Source organism: Chlorocebus sabaeus, chromosome 20 (genome assembly GCF_047675955.1).
Source record: "Chlorocebus sabaeus isolate Y175 chromosome 20, mChlSab1.0.hap1, whole genome shotgun sequence".
Lineage (NCBI taxonomy): Eukaryota > Metazoa > Chordata > Mammalia > Primates > Cercopithecidae > Chlorocebus > Chlorocebus sabaeus.
In genome coordinates, this window is record NC_132923.1 from 74506864 (window position 1) to 74527086 (window position 20223).

General features: G+C 48.0%; 1 protein-coding gene across 1 annotated transcript in view; it reads left to right on the forward strand.

Annotated features, from left to right (window-relative positions):
• The first annotated feature begins 601 nt into the window (after positions 1 to 601).
• Positions 602 to 20223, forward strand: part of KANK4 (KN motif and ankyrin repeat domains 4) — a 90866-nt gene continuing 71244 nt past the window's right edge. Inside the window, exon 1 of the mRNA XM_007978519.3 lies at positions 602 to 930. The gene's annotated coding sequence lies outside the window, so the exon portion shown is untranslated. The remainder of the gene's footprint in view (positions 931 to 20223) is intronic.

Consider the following 20223-nt stretch of genomic DNA (forward strand, 5'->3'; position numbering starts at 1 on the left):
TGAAACCCCGTCTCTACTGGAAATACAAAAAAATTAGCCGGGCGTGGTGGCGGGCCCCTGCAGTCCCAGCTTCTAGGGAGGCTGAGGCAGGAGAAAGGCGTGAACCCGGGAGGCGGCGGAGCTTGCAGTGAGCGGAGATCGCGCCACTGCACTCCAGCCTGGGCGACAGAGCGAGACTCTATGTCAGGGAAAAAAAAAAAAAAAAAAAAAAAGATCTGTTACTAGGACCCTAGCCCTCACTGGCCCACGTCCGCTGGCGAGCACCTCACTTACTGCACCCAGCTTCCCAGTGGCCAGACCTGAGTTCCAGTCCTGGCTGGAGCAAGTCATTACCTTGTCTGGTGCTGTTTCTGCACCTATCAAAAGAGGATGGAAATGTCTAAATGACCCGAGATAAACGCATATGAAAGCACTTTGGGAATCTGAAAAGCGCTATGAACAGGTTAGGAGTTTTTGTCTCTTTTCAAAAAGTTTTTCTTGTAAGCTCATGTTTATCAAGGGCTTTTGAGTTTATCGAGGCTAAGACCCTCCCCTCGGTTTCACAATTCTGTCCCTTCCTACACACCAAAGCCCGCGCCGCGTCAGGAGTCTTTTTTTTTCTCCCCTAGCGAAGGCGGGGACTCGGGCGCTGTTGGCAGCTGGCGACGCGGGGCGAAGCCGCGGCTGGCGGCGCCTGGCCAGTCCCGCATCCGCCGCGGTGGGTGTGCCCACAGAGGTGCGCCGGGGCCAGAGCCGAGCCAGCCGGCCAGAGGGCGCCTGGAGGGTGTGCGCGCCGCGGACGACCAGGGTGCGCCAGCCCCGGGGTGCGCGCCTGGGACGCGGACTGTGCACCCGGAGGCTGCGTGCGCCCCTAAGCCGGGGTGTGCGCCTAGCTGCCCCGGCCGGGTGCACCGCGGGCCGCCTCGCGCACGACTTCCGCAGCTCGCCAAGGTAAGGGACTCTGCGACCCCAGTCCCCGGCAGTGCGCCGGGGTGTCCAACACTCGCCCTGCGCGACCCGGGTGTTGGCCCCCGCGCTCGACCACTCTCCTCTCACCTCCGCCACCCACCTCGCCCCCTCCCCAGCGCCGCGTCCTCCGCTGCCTTTAAGGCAGTGGCTGCAGCAGCTTGGGCCGACCTGGCGCCCCCGCCTCCCAGCCTGGGGTCTGCGACAGAAAAGGAGGGGGGCTGCTTGGGCTGCCCAAGGGTGGACGCCGCTCCCTTTCCAGCCCGGATTGGCTCTCCGCGCCCGGATTCTAGGGATGGAGAACACTGATGAGTAGGGGGAGGCCGTGCTGTCCTTGTGGCTCAGGTGGTGCAGCCCCCGCCCAGCTTTTCCGAGCTGGGCGCTGCGGTCGGGGATGCAGCCTGCAGGACTGGGCGCTTGCCTCGGGTTCTCACTACTACCTGGAATCGAGTTCTTAGTCCCTCTCCTGTCGCAAAACTCTCCCCGTAGTGCAAACCCTGGCACTCCTCGGCCTCTGGCTGAACTTTAGAGGGCTCCCTTTGGGCCGCGACCTTGGGTGGAGGCAGTGGGGCAGCTCCGAGTGCTCTAGACGCCGCCGAGGGCGCTTTGCCCAGCCGGCATGCCTCCTGTGAGCTCCTCCTTTCCCTTCTGCCTCTCCGGTAAGGTGACTCTGGGTACTCTGTCCCCGCAGACTGACCAGAACTGGGAGTTGAAAAGTCCAACCCATAGCCGCCAAGCTGGGTCTGAACCTAACTCTTGCCCTGGGCATCCTTCGGGGCTGCCCCACGCAAGTCTTAGTTCCTAAGCGCCCTGGGGTGCAAGCCTTTAGGGCAAAGAGGGAGTATTTTCCAGGAGAGGGAGGAGGAGATTCCAGGAGAGGAAGGAGGACCCCCTGAGGCCTGGGCAAAGTCCTATCCACCAAATAGGGCCAGAGGAGGATCAGATGCAGCCAGTGACCCGGCTGAGGCCTGGGGAGAAAGCATCTTGAGTTAAACACGATTCCCAAGGACCTTCCGAGGTAAATCAAGCCCAGGTTGCTTAGAGCTTCTCAAACTGTGACACAGGAAAGCTACACTGGAAATAAAGGCACAGTCTGTTCTAATATTGCCTTTTCAAACCCAGCCTTCCCACCTCACTGGACCATAACGTGACCTGGGGAAAGTGAGTTTTGGGGAATGGCTGGGGAATCAGACCAGACTGATTCAATCAACAAATGCTCTGTGCCAGGCACTGGTCAACGTAGTGAGGTACAGAAGTGAACAAAACTGGCACTTTCTGACCTCATGGAGCTTGCATTCCAGTGGCCAACACCAACAGGAATCAAATCACTCACATAAATAGAGAATTCTCCAGCGCTGAGTTCTTTGAAAAGACTAGATACCCTGAGAACCTGATAAGTCCAGTAGTCAGTCAGTCTGCAGAATGACAGGAGAGAGTGGAATGAGCCTTCTAAGCATAAGGAGCCACATGTGAGACAGCCTCAGGTGAGTAGCAGAGTGGGTTAGAGGAACTGAAAGCTTTCCTTGGCTAAGTTACTACCAGGGGCCCAAATGGGCAGTCCCTTAGTTGTGCATCCCATTGAGCGCCTTCCTTTCTCAACTGTAGTAATGAGCAGTTGGAAGCCCCCTGGCTAGATCACAGTGTGGGGAGAAGGAGAGAGAGAGACCAACAGCAGCTTGCTAGACTCACTGCCTCACGTGTGCACCTTGGTCAGACAGCCCATGCCACTCGTGGTGCCAAGAGCAGCGGTTCATTCCCTAGTGTCCATTCAGCTCACAGTGAACCAAAGCCTCTGCCCAACATTTAGAGAGATTTGTCCTGGGAGTGGTGGCTCACCCTAGACTTTTAAAACTAGAAAGAAGTTGTCGACAGTGTAAAACTCCTTAGGGTGGCATACATGGCATTTCCTCGTCTGGGCCCTACCTACCTTCCCAGCCTCATTTCTGGCTCTAACACTTCCCCAGCCCCTTGCAATGAGCACCCTCAATATGTTCAGCACAACTATGCTTCAGGTGGTTCCTGGGCCACGCGTTGCCTTTGCACATACTACTACCCTTGGTCTAAAATATTCTTCTTGTCCACCCAGTGAATGCACTCTTAGCTTTTAACTTCAGCATTAAACGTATGGTTTTTTCCTCTGTAGAAGGCCCTTCCTGACAAGATAGAAGCAAATGCTGCCTTCTCTTTGTTCCTAAAGTTCCCTGGACATGCTTCTGTCACAGCAAACATCAGCTACACTGAGCATCTTAAAAGCAGGGCTCTCCAAGTAGCTAGCACAGAGCAGGGCACATAGAAGGTGTTCAAAAAATGCTTGTTGGATGGAAACCGTCCAGTATTTCTTAACTTTTTTAATGTGGGGAAGGGATGGTGGTTATTGCATACCTCTTTGAGATTCTGATGAAAATTATGGATACTCTCCTCCAACTGCATAAAACCTAAAATATCTTGCATACAATATTACATGATTCACAGCTCCCTGCTCCATTAACCCATTTCCAAAACTTTGGACTTCAATTTTACAGAAAATGGATGCTCAGTGAGGTGCGGTGACTGCCTAAGTACCCACAGCTGGCTATGAGTAGGGATTCCCAAGCTCCTGACTTGCAGTTTAAAGCTCCTTCCAGCTCTGTCTGCTTCTCTTAGCCAACAACCTCTTTTCGTCCCTGGTACTTTATGAAGGCCACGGATCATGGCTGGAAGATAGATATCTTGGTTTTGCTTCAGTTCAGTAGCAGCCTAAGGTGTGACAGGGAGAAAAATCTTATTATGGGCAGAGTTGACAATTAGGAAGACAGATGGGCCCTCTCCCTGGCCTGTTCGCCACCCCTTGCCTGCAATGTTATTACATCTGTTTTAGCTGGAGGAGGGTCACGTGTGCTTCACAGTTACCTCCTGGGTCCTGGATTGGGCCGTGTGGGCCAGACTGGGAGACACCCTTGATGGACCATTGAGATCAGAGGCCCAGCTATTGACCTTGTCAAAGGTTTCTTCCTGCAGAACATGCTAAGGAGAGAACGGGGTTCTTGCTTGCTGCTACCAGAGCTCTTGCCTGCCTGGCCCCTGCTTTCTGCAACAAGACACCTGCTTCAGGCTATTCCATTCTTAGCAGATTGGGATTTTCATTCATTCAGTAATTCACCCATTCTTTGAAACTGCATTGAGCCTCTGCTCTGTGCCAGGACCCGTGCTGATTCCAGGTTACAGGAAAGGGCCATGGAGTATGTGTTTGTGCACTTGTGGCTCTGCTCTGCAGGGGGAAGGGAAGAGGCAACTTTTACTCCTAGTTCAACCTGTACTTCTGTAGGTATGGTGGGGAGGATATGTAGGACTTCTTAGTGCTGAGAATATGCTTACTTTATTTTTGAGAAAGGATCTCATTCTGTTACCCAGGCTGGAGTGCAATGTCATGAACAGGGCTCACTGCAGCCTCTACCTATCTACTTACTTTTAAAACTCTGATGTTGTGCAAGTTATGTCAACTCTGGGGGGGACTCAATGTTCCTATCTGCACAATGGGTTTGAGAACAATCCTTTCTTGCCAATTTCTGGATGGTGGCGTGGATGCAGTTATCACAGATCCACTCGATTGTGTGTGAAACAGGAGCAGTACAATATCATAATGTACATGTGTGTCGATCCCTGGCATAGTCAAGCCTCACCCTAATCCTAGAGTTAGTTACTGCCGTAATCCCCAATGTATAGGTAAGGAAATCGAGGCTCAGAGAGGTTAAGTGACTTGCCCAGGGTCATGCTCCATATTAAATGACCATAAAACTGGAATTTCACAGAGCCCTCTGTCTTTGGAGATCAGATGGCTAACCACTTTGTGCTACCCTGTAGTAGAGTTTGTGGGGGAGGCATGGGTTTGGAGGTCAGTGTATTCTGGGATTGGAGCCTAGATTCACCACTAAGCAGCTGTGTGATTTACAGCTGGTCCCTAACCTCTCTGTGCCTCAGAACACCAATCTCCCAGACCAAGTTTGGACTAAGAGGCTTCTAATGGGCCTTTCTGTGAACAGCCTCCAGTCTACACAGAAAATATTTCAAAGTAGGATTAAAGGAGAGAAAAGGGGTCCTCCAGCTAAAAATAGGGCTGTCACAGTTTCCAGGATAAAATAAATGCTGCCCTAAGATTTAAAGTACGTAGATGGTGAATATGATACATGGGCAGTTATAGATTGGTGGCATCTGAAGAAGCTGGCCAAGCATTCCTTCTCCAAGAGAAAGAAACCCTGTTTTCAAAGGATCGCCTCACTGTCTTGCCCAGGCCCTGGGCTCTGCCCCCTCAAATAGCTTTCTGGAGACACAGGCATTGTGGGAGAAAACACAAATCCCAGCTCCATCACTCTCTTCATTTTTTCCCCAAAAGTAAATAAAACTTGTTGGTTGGATAGATTATTTTTTTTTATTGTGGTTGTGGCTTTTTCCCCTTTGTGTGGAAGGATCCTTTGTGTCTGCAGAGTTTCCTTTGGTATGTATTTCTAATTTGTGGCTCTGACGTCAAGTGACAAGGGGGGAGAGAAATGTAGCATCAGGAGAATTTGCTCCACACAAGGATAAAAGAGCAGCCTTTGGTGCCGAGTCCCCTCCACAGCCCGGTTTCTGCCCAGCAGGCGAGAGACCCCAGCCCTTGGTGCCATCGGTTTGGATATTCCTAGCAGGGCACCAGGCAGCAGGGCTGAGTGTTTTCAGGCACTGCGCTCAGTTCATCCGCGATTCCCACCCTGCTCTCCCTTCTGCCTTGGAAAATGTAGCCATCCTACTCCTGGGGAAAGGTTTAAAAGACAGAATGGAGGCTGGCCGCAGTGGCTCAAACCTGTAATCCCAGCACTTTGGGAGGCTGAGGCAGGCCGATGGTCTGAGGTCTGGAGTTCAAGACCAGCCTGGCCAACATGGTGAAACCCCATCTCTACTAAAAATGCAAAAATTAGCTGGGCATGGTGGTGGGCGCCTGTAATCCCAGCTACTCGGGAGGCTGAGGCAGGAGAATCGCTTGAACCCGGGACGCGGAGGTTGCAGTGAGCCCAGATCGTGCCACTGCACTCCAGCCTGGGTGGCAAGAGCAAGACTTTGTCTCAAAAACAAAACAAATCAAAACAAAATGAAACAAAAAGACAGACTGACAAGTTCGGTAGCGGCTGAATATAATAGTGTGGTCAGGGTCTACAGTTATTAGGTACAATGTTGAGTGTGAATGGGGAGGGCATTTTATCAATGTTTAAATTAGAAAAAAATTTTTATTTTACTTTTAGTCGGGGATACAGGTGTAGAATATGCAGGTTTGTTATGTAGATATACATGTGCCATGGTGGTTTGCTGCACCTACCAACCCGTCATCTAGGTTTGAAGCCCCACATGCATCAGGTATTTGTCCTAATGCTCTCCCTCCCCTTGCCCCTCACCCCCCAGCAGGCCTTGGTGTGTGACGTTCGCCTCCCTGCGTCCATGTGTTCTCATTGTTCAATTCCTACTTGTGAATGGGAACATGCAGTGTAATGTTTGAATTTTTAAGAGATTATTTTCATGGATCATTTGTGTGATTTGAAATAAAAAATAATAATAAAAGGCGTTACCCACCTGCCCCTCCATAATAGGGTGTTTGGGAATGAGAGGGAAAGAAAGGGAAAATGGCTTCACCGTTTATTATCCCCGTGAGCCTGAGAAAATTATTCAAGTTTACTAAACTTCAGCTTCTTCGTCTATATTAATAAAATGGTGCTGACCTGGGGCTCTTGTGACACAGAAAACAGAGACTCCCTTGAGTTGTGGTTATAGGAAGAGAGTGAGAAGCCATATAATGCAGTACAGTAGTACCCTTTTCCCCATGGGAGATACGTTCCAGGACCCTCCGTGGATGCCTAAAACCATGGATAGTACTGAATCCTACATATACTATGATTTTTCCTATGCGTACATACCTATGATAAAGTTTAATTTATAAATTAGCAAAGTAAGAGATTAACAACAATGACAAAAGACAATAATTATAGCAATAATACTGTAATAAAAACTATGTGAATAAGTCTCTTTCTCTCTCTCTCTCTCTCAAAATATCTTAATATTTTTGGACCTTGACTAACCATAGGTAACTGAAACTTCAGAAAGCGAAGCTGCAGATAACAGGGGTTTGCGGGGACCACTGTATTGATGTCTAAGCACAGGTCTGGAAGGAGGCCAAGCATTCTTGAGGCAGTTGATGCTGTGGAGAGAATTTTGAGTTCAAGGTCATTCCATCAGTACAGCTGGCCACTGGCCTACACTGTAAGTGCCGTGGATTAACACAGCACCTGCCAACCCACCCCTTGCCCTGCGATTGCATGAAGCTCTCTTTTTTGCTGGCTTCAAGTTCCAGAGAGCATCCTTATGTCTGAGCTGGTTCTCTGGAAGTGAGGCTTTCTCTCCAGGCTGTGTCTTGGCAGATGCCAGGCAACCAGGGCATGGGATGCCATTGAGGCGGGGGTCCTCCCTGGGCCAGTTGGACGAGAGGGATGGGCAGAAGAGAGTCCTATGTGAAGAACTTTTGAGGCAGAAAGGGTGTGGGTGGAGATTCTTCAAGAAGGAGATAAGGGTGAGCTGGAACTCAGAAATATGCCCAGTACAAATACTTACTGAGCCATAAAGGATATAACAGAGTTTCTTAACTTAGGGTCAAGAGCCCCAAGAGGTTCATGTATAGAATTCAGAGGATTCTGTAAACTTGGGTAGGGAAAAAAAAGAGCATCTTTATTTAGGATTTTCTTGTATTATGAATGTAGGCAACAATCCACAGTGTATTTGCAGTCCTTGTGACATTGTCACCAATAGAAATTACAGATATTTTCATGTTACATTTTAGCTGCTACAGATACCTTGAAATATTATTTATGTCCCTGATGGCTCTGTATTTATAGTAGTTACTAAACCCACTGCCAGAGCTAGTTATTTAATGCATTAATAAAGAAGAATATATTACATTACACAATTTAAAAAATTTTTATAATTATATTTCAATCTTATTGGTTTTCTTTGTAGTTAAGCTATGCATTTTATATTACGCATTTTTAGATGTTTAGATGTTCTGAGAAAGAGTCCATAGGCTTCACCAGTCTGCCAAAGGGATGAAGGCATAAAAAAGGTTAAGACCCCCTGACAGGAAGTCAGTAAGCTTTATCCCCAATTTCCTACCCTCCCTCACCCTGACTTTTTATATACTCATCTATCACTGTCTAATTAGTGAAGACATTGTTGAGCAGTAGTAAATTTTATTTAATTGTTGGCAAATTTGCAAAAGCACAGAATTTGTGGTTTGGGTAGAAGGCTTTGATGTTATCTAGAGGTCAATTTACAAATTGCAGGCACACACGGGTGACTCGTCAGGTAATTCTATCAGCCCACAAACCCATCAGCCCCTGAGCTGATTGCTTGGTTAATCCCATGCAAAGCAATCTACTGGAACAACCACCTAGCTCACAATGATGATCCTGAGAGGTTAAGGAGTTTGTTGAATCCCTTGATCCGGTGCAAACTAGAATCCTAGGAAGGAGATGAAGCCGGTGAAGAAGTAGCTTTGAAGTGGGTTCTGAAATGGAGGGTATGCAAAGGAGGAGAAGGGAGGATGTGGTGGACTGGCCCCATGTTGATTTTGAGGAGGAAGCCAGGAAACAGGAGAGTCTACTGGAGCAATATTTATTAGAGTAGTGGTTGTGTTTTTTTGCTACCTTTTATCGAACTTGTGCCAGACACTGTGCCAAGACCTTTGAATATAGCAGTTGTTTCATCTTTACCCACTACTCAATAAGCTATGACTGTTATCATTCCCGTTGTATTGGTGAGCAAAGTGAAGCTCTAAGAGGTTAAACATTTGCTCCAGGGTACCCAAGATATCAAGTGGTGGAACCAGGAGCTCAGCCTGGATCTGCCTGATTCTAGAAACTTGTTCTTGAAACCTACTACAGGCAACCGGGAAGAGTGTGTTTGGGAAAGCTCTGGCTGCCATATTGTTTTGGTAGGAAAGTGCCTGCTATCCATCCTCATCTTCCCTAATCCATCTCTCTGGCCTTTGCCTATTCTCATGCCACTTCCCTTCCCCTCCCACCCTTAACCCACTCATAGGCACACAGTCTGCAGGAGTGATGACAGAATAGAAATTACAAGCAAAAGCTGTGGAGTCAGGTAGAATGGGTTCTAATGCCAGCTCTGCTACCTGGCTGTGACTATGCTGAACCTCAGTTTTCATATTTGTGAAATGGAGATAATGATGCTTCCCTAAATTTACCTATTCTCCCACTAGTGCTTCAGCACCATTTTGGATAGTTCTTTCCATTTGGGTGGGAGGAACTAGACTTAGACTGGGTGAAATCGCCCCCATCTTCTCAGGTGAGCTCCTGTAGGAAGACTTCCCTGATTTCTCTCCAACGTGAGCAGCAGGCACTACTCATCATAGTACCTGGCTCTGGCCTTGTGAAAAGCTCACTGCTGTTGCTGTGTGTGGCTGTCCCTCTGGATAGAAGCTCCCTCTCTCCTTCCCAGTGCCCAGTGCCGCATCTGTCATGGAGTCCTTCTCAGTAGAACTTTGATAAAAGCAAATTAATTGTTTCCTTCATTCCCCGTTTCAGGGACCCTTTGCCCATTCCTGGCACCCCAATCCCCCAGACCCCTATTCTGGGCTCCATCACCTAGAGCTTGTCTCTCACCTTTCCTTGGCCCCTGCTGCTTTCTCCCTCTCTCTCCAGTCCTCCCTGATTCTCACCTTGGCCATTAATGCTGCTGCTCCAAGTGCCAGATGCACTAGGCTCCTATGCAGATTTGCATTAGTTGAAGGTGGAAGAAACCTTACCGCTTACCCAGATTGTCCCCCTTGTCTTACAACTGAGGAGCGAACCAGCGAGGGCAAGTGGCAGGCCCTGGATTGCAAGGGGATTGAGTGACTGAGCTGAACGAGGACTTTTGCTCCAGTTTGCTACCCTACCCTGGAACTCATGATTCCACATTGTTAAGTGGCTGATATTTGGGGCAAGAGGACAGGGGAGAAGCACATTCTTCTTCAGGTGCTTGCTTGCCTTGCTCTTGTGCCTGCCATGGGACTGGCCTTCCCTGGGGCTGACCCTCCCTGACCTAATCCTCTTCTCCTTCATTCTACCCCCATGTGCCTTGGCTTTGCTGACTGCTGAATGGAGCCCTGTGTCAGCCAGGCCCGTGGGTGGCCGCCTTCGGGTGATGCCTGGTGGTGCCAAAAGGCTCCTGCCTTGAGCACTCTGCCCACTGGCAGAGAAATTCCCGGCTTTTGAGCCATTGCTTTGGACTACTTTGTCTTCTCCAGGCAGCTCTTGTTAAAATGCAGGTGTGTTAACTGGAAGGAGAACCTGTTAGCCCATCGCGGTGCGGTCTGTGGAAGAGTGGAATTCCCTGGGCCTTGGCTAAGTCACATCGCTGCCCTATCCTCAGCTTCCTATCTGTAAAATGGGAACAAAAAAGATTGTATTATAGGGTTACCCAAGGATGAAATGAGATAGTGCACTTAAAGCCCTTGGCACATAATAACTAGTTAATAAAATTAGCTTTTTTTTCCCCCCTGAGATTCCCTAGCTGAAGTCCTGGTTCTTATTGGTTTTTATTATTATTATTATTATTATTAACTTTTTAAAAAAATTTAAGTAATGTAGTCTTCTTTCAGTTGAAGATTTCTTTTTCCTTTCTAATTATAAAGTGAATTTGAAGTTAACTTTCTTGCCTTTAAAATAGGTTAAAAGATCCTACCTCACTGGCGTGTCAAGGATTTACTGAGCTAAAGTGCCTATGGATGCTGCCAGGCCTGCCCTGGGCTCTCAATGAGAGCCTGGTGCTGTGGTCTGAAAGCTGGTGTCCTCCCAGAATTCATATGTTGATGTCCTAATCCCCAATGTGATGGTATTAGGACATGGAATCTTCGGGAGGTAATTTAGGTCATTAAGGTAGAGCCTTCACAAATGGGATAGTGCCCTTATAAGAGAGAGCTCTGTCAACCCTTCTGCACATAAAGACACTCTAGATGCCAGCAGTCTGCAAGCTGGAAGAGGGACCCCCCACAGAACCCAGCCATGCTGGCATACTGATGGTGTTCTCCCAGCCTCCAGAATGGTGAGACATATACATATCTGTTGTTGGGAAGCCACCCACCCTGTGGTAGTTTGTGATAGCAGCTCAGACAGGCTAAACACCTGGTATTCTTCGTGTTATCCTGGAGGTGAGGATTGAAAGCCCCTGGGAGCCCCAAGGGAGGTTCTGGGAGGGTCCCTAAGGGAGGAGATGGAGGAAAAAGATGCAGGAGAATTGGAAGTCAGAGGCCCCTGCTCCTCCACCCCAGCTGCTTAGATTCCAAGTCTGGGTGGGAGGGGACTTAGGAATCTGCTTTGCGCTGGGAGGGGTTGGGCCCTGTGACCTTTTTCCCAGGTCATTGCCTTCTAGATAAGTTACCTGAGGTGCTGAGTTCCCTGGGGAGAGGTGCCCTCGGTGTTCCCTCCCGGGCTTGACTTTGGTAGTGGTGGTTGTGGTGGTGGTAGGAGGAAATCAGAGTTTTCCTTAACCCTCCGTTCTTGGGGTGAGTGTTAGTGGGTGCTGGAAATTGCTCCTTTGAGAGGGCGGCTGGGCTTTTGAGAATGTCAGCCTGGCTAGATTCCCTGTGATTCCTCCTGAGACCAGGATAGTTCTCTCCAGGCTGGATCAGGAGAGAGACCAGGAGCAGGAGCTCCTGGCCCAGGCTCCTGGCTGGTGAGTGAGGAGGGGCGGGGGGTGCAGCTGCTCAGGAGTTTTCTAGCAACCAGAACAGCCTCACTTCAGGGCTCTCTAGAGGATCCTCCCACCCCTGCCTTTGTCCTGACTGCAGAAGGTGCATTTTCTGGCCAGGCAGTGTCCCTGGGCAATAGCAGTGTCATCAGGCCCTTCTCCAGGCAGGCGCCTGTGTGAGCCTCTCCAGCTGGCTTTCCTGTTAGCCCCTGGGGAGGGCGGGTCCTCACTGTCATCCATCATAACTGTAGTTATCCTTCCAAAGCAGAGCCTGAATCATGCAGAAAACACTTTTCCCTGGGGCGCTAGAGACCAGGAGCAAAGGGCAGGCAGAGGTGAATGCTGGTTGCTGGGGCGCAGAGGCCAAGCTGCAACCTGCCACCTGCCAGTCTGATAGAGAAGACAAAAAAGGGCATCCTACAGGGTAGGTACGTGGTGAGCAAAGGCACAGGGGTGTTAAGGCAGGCGGTGGGGTGTGAGTGGCATTTGTGAGGGGCAGAGGAATTGGAGATGAGGCTAGAGAGGTAGGCTGAGACGGCCTTCAGGGCCTAGCTGGCAGGCACATGGGTGGCATTTGGCTTGCATTTGGGTTTTGTTTGACTTGCATAGCATTTTTTAAAAAAGAAGAATTCAGTCAACATTTAAAAATCAGATTTTACATAAATCCACATGTCTAGCTTCTTTTGAAAAAAAAAAATCAGGTCTGGCAACACTAGCCTTGAGTCATTCCCACCATGGCCACACCTGGCTGGAAGGTGAGCAGTGGACCTTCAGGTGATGGCTGAGGTCCCACAGCCAATTGGCTTGTCCAAAATCTCTGCCATAAGCTTACTGTGGAGTTATTACAATGTTCTCAGAATGTTAATGCGTTACAGGGGAGGAGAAAGGAAATTCTAAACTATTCACATTATAGTCCCTTTATCAGATTAGGAAATGAATTTTAACTACTCGTCAGGAATTTTTTTTTTTTTTTGCAGAGTCTCTTTTTGTCACCCAGGCTGGAGTGCAGTGCTGTGATCTCAGCTCACTGCAACCCCTGCCTCTCGGATTCAAGCCATTCTCCTACCTCAGCCTCCCTCCCAAGTAGCTGGGACTGCGGGTGTGCACCACGACGTCTGGCTAATTTTTGTATTTTTAGTGGGACAGGGTTTCACCATGTTGGCCAGGCTGGTCTGGAACTCCTGACCTTGTGATCTACCTGTCTCAGCCTCCCAAAGTGCTGAGATTACAGGTGTGAGCCACCGTGCCCTGCTCCTCAGGAAAATTTTGATTGTGGGTTGAGAAGCAGTTAGGTGGGGCAAATGGGATGCTTCCTGCATGATGGCCTGGGAAGGAACCTGGAGGAAGTGAAGGTGAGGCCAGGACATCTGGAAGGATGGAATGACGGGTGGGCCCGTTTGCTCTCAGCTACGGTGTCTGGCATCTCTACTGGGGATGACGCCAGAACACCCATCCTTGGCAAATATTTATTGCACTGTGAGATGTTTACTACCTTACTCTATTAACCTTTTAAACTTAAAAAAAGGACAGGGTGAAATGTGTGTATGTGTTCGTGTGTTTAATTGCTACAGAAACTAATAGAAAGAGAATTTTTAGGAATAATTTGGAAAAGGAGGAGAGGAAAAGGAAGTATTATTATGTTATATTATATTATATTACTATTCCTCCAAATGATGTGTATATTGGAGGGGGTGGCCTTTACAATTTGAAAGGCTCTGTGAACACTATTGGGAAATTTTTTATTAAAAATCATTATAAATATCATACTAGTTAGCAGCAAACATTGAGAAATATGTAGAGGCAATGAGCTATGATCATGCCACTGCACCTCTGCCTGGGCAACAGGGATAGAGACCCTGTCTAAAAAATAATGATAATAAAAATAAAATAATATGGAAGCAGATAAAGGCAAAAACTATAAACTGTCAAGAACTGGTGGTTAGAGCATATGGACCAGTTTGGAGGAAATTGATCTAGTTTGGCACTCTCTCTCTCTATATATATATATATGATATATAACTACATATTCTTACGTAGAGCTAGATACATATCCAGATATATTTGGATAGAAAGTTTTTAAAACAAATATGGAGCTTACCAATTGTCCTGCTGTTTTTTCCCCTCATACTCCATCTTGAACATATTGCAAGTCATTATATTATGTCTGGGTCTGAGTAAAGAAAATCTGTGGTCTGGGTGCAGTGACTGACGCCTGTAATCCCAGTGCTTTCAGAGGCTGAGGCAGGAGGATCGCTTGAGGCCAGCAGTTTGAAACCAGCCTGGGCAACATAGTGAAACCCCTGTCTCTACAAAACATTAAAATAAAAATTAGCCAGGCATGGTGGCACATGCCTGTAGTCCCAGCTACTTAGGAGGCTGAGCCAGAAGGATTGCTTGAGGCCGGGAGTTTGAGGCCACAGTGAGCCATGATGGCACCATTGCACTCCAGCCTGGGCGGCAGAATGGGACCTTGTCTTAAAAAAAGAGGGAGAGAGAGTCTGTAATGGGAAACACTATCAGATAGAAAGAGCTAGTCCTGAATCCCCACTGGGCCCCTCCAAACCTCACCTGCCAATTCTATTAAGTGGAGATAATAATTCTTTCCTTCAAAGGTTCTGCTGAGGGTTGAACAAAATGTGAATGTGTCCAAAGCAGCTTTTCGGGTACTGGGTTATCAGAGCCCATTGCAGCGTCAAGAGAAATCAACCCCTGCTTAACACCTTCCATTCTTTGGATTGCGCATTTTCCTTCCTTCACCGCGTTGCAGGAGGGTTCAGAGGGCCTGTGAACCTTAGATGAGTTGTAACTTTCACAATGGAGTTTAAAATACTCCTTTCAATGCTGTGTAACATTAAAATCTCAAGCAGGGCCGGGCACGGTGGCTCACACCTGTACGCCCAGCACTTTGGGAGGCTGAGGCAGGTCACCACCTTAAGTCAGGAGTTCAAGACCGGCCTGGCCTACATGGCAAAACCCCGTCTCTACTAAAAATACAAAAAAAAATTAGCCGGGCGTGGTGGCAGGTGCCTGTAATCCCAGCTACTTGGGAGGCTGAAGCAGGAGAATTGCTTGAACCCAGGAGGCAGAGGTTGCAGTGAGCCGAGATCATGCCATTTCACTTCAGCCTGGATGACAAAGCGGGACTCTGTCTCAAAAAAGAAAAAAAAAAAATCTCAAGCAGTTCCTTAACAGCTGCATTCAGGTTTTGTTTAGGACATTTTCCCTGGAATCACTTTTATTTATTCAGCTGCAGAAAAATTCCTGAAGCCAGGTATGTGGTGTTGTCTGATAGGAAGGCTTTGGCCTGTGCTGGCTCTTGGGGAGGTGGGGGTGCCCTGCTGCCGTAGCAAAGGTCAGTCCCTCTTAGCACAGCAGAGGGGATTCACACCTTGTCTTTGCAAGTGACATCTCCTTCCTGCACCCTCCTTTTCCTTTTTCACATCTCTTCTCCTACTTCCCTCTCTAGATTACAATATTCCCTTTCATTTGGGTATCACTTCTTTAGCAAAGCTCTTGTACTCCCATTATCTCATTGAACCCTCTGGCAAGTCTGTAGACTTAGGACAGTATTAGTAGGTAGCAGATAAGCAGCTGAGGCCCAGAGAAGTTGTGATACGCCTTAAGCTCACACAGTATAAATTGGACAAAGCTGAGTGAGGATCTGGATTTCCTGGCTCACAAGCCACACTGGTCACGCTGTATCATATTGCCTCCTTTCTTAATTGTTGGCAGGGATCTCCTGAAAGAGGAAGCTGTTGGCAAAGGGGTGGGTAATCGGCCCCAGTGTTGGCTGGTTGGGAAAGGCTTTTTGGAATGCCTGAGGTTGTTGGGCTTAGTGTCTTAAAGAGACTGGTGGGAGGGAGCAAATGAAGAAGATGGGGTGGGGCGAGGTGGTTTGGAGGTCACCTGAGGTCAGTGGAGGGAGCAGACAGGAGCAGGGGAACGTAAGGCCCAGTGCAGAGCTAGAACACTGAAGGGGAGAATCCTGGCTTGGAAGCAGGTCCAGGGTCGTACTTGTTATCAGTGGAAGGCTTGTGGGCTTTGTTGACATTTGGTCTCATTTTGGATGTTTGGCCCTTTTCTTGCCCCAGTCAGTGGCACATCATAAAAATTTGCTTCTGGTACCCCAGTGAGGACCTCTTTCTTAATTCAGCTCACAACTCCCTGGCACTCCATTCCCATGTCCAACAAATCAAAACTTATCAGTTCTGTTGCTATTCAGATTAACTCCTTTGGTTAAATGGGCCTAAAACATTCATTTAGCCCAAATTTGGTATACGGACCAGCTCTTGACAATAGAAATAGAATCTGAAGGTTCGGGCGCAGTGGCTCCTGCCTGTAATCCCAGCACTTTGGGAGACCAAGGTGGGCAGATCACTTGAGGTCAGGAGATCAAGACCAGCCTGGCCAACATGCTGAAACCCTGTCTCTACCAAAAAATACAAAAATTAGCAAGACGTGGTGGTGTGTGCCTGTAGTCCCAGCTACTTGGGAGGCTGAGGCTGGAGAATCACTTGAACCTGGGAGGCAGAGGTTACAGTGAGCTGGGATCGCGCCATTGCCCTCCAGCCTGAGCGACAGAATGAAAGCCTGTCTCAAAAAAAAAGAAAAAAAGAAAAAGAATTTGAGATACATTTTAACTTTTCTAGGAGTACATTAAAGAAAATAAAAAGAAAACAGGTGAAATTAATTTTAATATATTTTATTTAACCCAATATATCCAAAATATTATCATTTTGCCATGTGATCCGTACCAAAAAAAGAGAAATTTTACATTCGTTTTTTCATATTCAGTCTTTGAAATTCAAGTGTACTTTACACTTATAGCGCATTTTAATTCAGACTAGCTACATTTCAAGTGCTCAGCAGTTAACTAACATGTAGTTAGTGGCTACGGTATTGGGCAGCAGAGTTATGAGCCAAGAAGACTTAGTTTGGGATGGGCAGTGGGTGCTTTTGGGCACCTTTGTAATTAGGTGTCTTTGGGTCGGGGGCTGGTCAGCAAACCTCAGCTATAACATATCATGGCCGCTCGCCCTGTCCTCACCTTTGCACTTGTTGGTATGGATGACATAATGTTGAAAATACCGTCCCTCCCTATTATGCCAACTATCATGCCCTTCTTTGTGCCCTACAATCTCCCTCTCTCAACTCCTTTGACCTTTGTCAGCCCCATTTCTCTGACCCTGCCTTGGGACTGCTGGATCCATTAAATCCGTGCCCTTTGACTTCAGCTGCTACTTGGCATCCTCTATGTGTGTCAGCTGCCTCTCATCCCAGTATCCTCACTGAATTGCAAACCTCATCTACACTTCTCAAGCTCCCAAGCTCATTCACACAGCCCTCAGTCTCAGCTCTCGGCCTCTTCCTACCTGAGAAGATGGAGATCATGTGGCTTAAACTTCCTCGTTCCCACCTTGCTGTTTTTCTCCATCTCTGCTCTCCTCTGCCTCGCCAAAGCCAAACCTTGAAAGCCTTCCCTTCCCACCTCCAGAAACTCTAGCAAACTGGCCATTTGGGTAAAAGCCTTGGACTCTTAAGCCAGAGCTCTTGGCTTCAAATCTCAGATTCTCCTACTGCTAACCTGGGTAAACTATTTCACCTCTGTCTTAGTCCATTTGGGCCGCTATTAGAAACTACCATAGACTGGGTGGCTCATAAATTTTAATACATTTTATTTCCCACAGTTCTGGAGCCTGGAAGTCCTGGGTCAAAGTGCTGGCAGATTCCACATCTGGGGGAGAACCCTTTCACTGGTTCATAGACTGTCATCTTCTTCGGGTTCCTCACTTGGTGGAAGAGGCCAGAGAGCACTCTGGGGACTTTTTAAATAAGGACATTAGCCCCATTCATTTGGTTTATCTGCCCAAAGCAATACCATCACATTGGGGGTTAGGATTTCAACATAAGAATTTAGAGGGGGCTCAGTCTATAGGCACCTTCTCTTTGCCTAGTCTTCTCGTTGTAAAGTATGACATAAAATAATAAAAGCACCTAGCTCCAAAGGAGTGGTAATGAGTAAATTCAACATGTGTTGCATCTTTTATTTAGCACAGTGCCTGGAGTAAATGTCGACTCCTATGCCACCTCCTCTTTTTTGCATCTAGAAGTCCATCCTTCTCCCTCCGATTCTTCCCTTAGGCCTGCAAACATGCTCGCCTTTCTCAGAGCTCACCTTGTCCCTCCCTGGAGCTACTGTCCCTTTCTCTCCTGAATTGCACTGGAAAACAGCCAAAGGGTAGCCCATCTGCTGCTTCAACCATCTTGTCAACCCTTGACGCCTGCCTCTTGCTCTGTTGAAACTAAGCCCGAGCCTCACACGGTCTTCAAGTTCCATAGCATCTGACACCATAGAACAATCTTCTCAAAACTGACCCCCTTTGGGTTTCTGAGCTGCACCCCACCCTGGCTCTTCCTTCTTATCTGCTCCCCATGCATGACTGTCTTCAGGGGTGCTCCTCAGACTCCTCTGCTGGCTCTTGCTTCTCACCAACCCCCATCCCCAACCATGTGGTGATCACACAGAAATGGATGGTTCTTGAATCTACATCTCTAAGCTTCAGCTTTCTCCCTTATCCCAGGTCTACCTTTCCAACTATCTGTTGGACCACTGTCTCTGAATGAACCCCTTTTTATGGGTGAACCCCTCCTTGAGCACACTCAATGTGCCACAAGGCTGAAAGCTCCGTCATCCTACTCTGAAATGTCTTGTCTCTCCTGGTTTTTTTTTAAACTTCATTGTTGTCCCTGTCACTCTCTAGTTACCCAGGCTTGAAACCCTGGAGTTATCGACACCTCCCTCTCCTTCCTTTTTTTTTTTGAGACGGAGTCTCGCTCTGTCGCCCAGGCTGGAGTGCAGTGGCACGATCTCAGCTCACTGCAAGCTCCGCCTCCCGGGTTCACGCCATTCTTCTGCCTCAGCCTCCTGAGTAGCTGGGACTACAGGTGCCCGCCACCACGCCCGGATAATTTTTCGTATTTTTAGTAGAGACGGGGTTTCATTGTGTTAGCCAGGATGGTCTCAGTCTCCTGACCTCGTGATCTGCCTGCCTCGGCCTCCCAAAGTGCTGGGATTACAGGCGTGAGCCACTGGGCCCAGCCCCCTCTCCTTCCTATCCAATGCCTGGTCTAAGGTAAGTGCTCAGGAGGTTGCAATGAGCCGAGATCACACCACTGGACTCCAGCCTGGGCAACAGAGTGAGACCTCTTTTCAAAAGATAAATAAACAGGCCGGGCGTGATGGCTCACACCTGTAATCCCAGCACTTTGGGAGGCCAAGGCAGGCAGATCACTTGAGGTCAGGAGTTCGAAACCAGCCTGACCAACGTGGAGAAACCCCATCTCTAATAAAAATACAAAATTAGCCAGGCACGGTGGTATATGCCTGTAATCCCAGCTACTTGGTAGGCTGAGGCAGGAGAATCACTTGAACCCGGGAGGCGGAGATTGCGGTGAGCTGAGATCATGCCATTGCTCTCTAGCCTGGGCAACAAGAACAAAACTCTGTCTGAAAAAAATAAAATAAAATAAATAAATTAAATAAATAAAGTAAGTGCTCAGTAACCGAAGGTTGGAGGATCAGTGAATCCTATCAGGTGCCAAGTGCTTTCTTCCTTGCTTTCTCTCTGGTTAGTCACCTTTCAATCCCCACTGCAGGCACTGTGATAAGCATTTTACATGCCCCATCCCAATTCATCTGTGTAATCCTATAGGGAGGAAACTTTTTTTTTCTTGTGTTATCTATTTGGACACTGGGCTGGCTGGCGGTAGAGGTGGTGGGCACAGTTAGGGAACCTAAACACACACTAGTAAGTGGCAGAGCTGGGATTCAGACCCAGATCCACACACTCCAAAGCCCACACTCTTAATCTTTGTGCTTTCCTGCCTCTGTCTGGTCTAGTCTCAGGCTATGCTTTTTTCATAATTTAATAAGCAGTGGGTGCTGAATACCACTCATGTATGTGAGACATTCTTCTGTGCCTGTGTTGTTGGTGTGTTGGTGTTCTATTTACCCTGCTGTTAGCCAGGTTCGTCACTGGTTAATTTCAGTCTGTGTCTGGATCTTTGGTGTTTGCACCTGAAAATCTTGACTGAGCCCAGGTCCCTGCTGTGAAATGCAAGAGCCCAGTAGTAGGAACGTGCACGCATTTCCACATAGTGCATATATTTCTCTTTCTCCCAGTCTCCCCATCAGGGAAATGAGAGAGTTGAACTCAGTAATTGCAGGAGCCTGTCCAGCTCTTGTGCTCCTTGAGTCTGTTTCATGTTCTGCTTACCTGGAGCCTACTGTGTTCCCAGCACATGATAGATGCTTTTGCTTTTGGGCAATACTGAGAGAGCACAAAAGGCATTGCCCCAGCTGTCAAGGAGCTGAAAGTCAGTCAGGAAGACAAAGCCAACACTCATGAAACTGCCAACCATATAAGACATTATGGAATTATGCCTGCAATTGCAGATTATATACATTTGTAATGGTTCAGTACAGGAGAAGAAAAGCTTCTGTTCTCTTATAAGAAAATAAATAAATAAAAGGGGCAT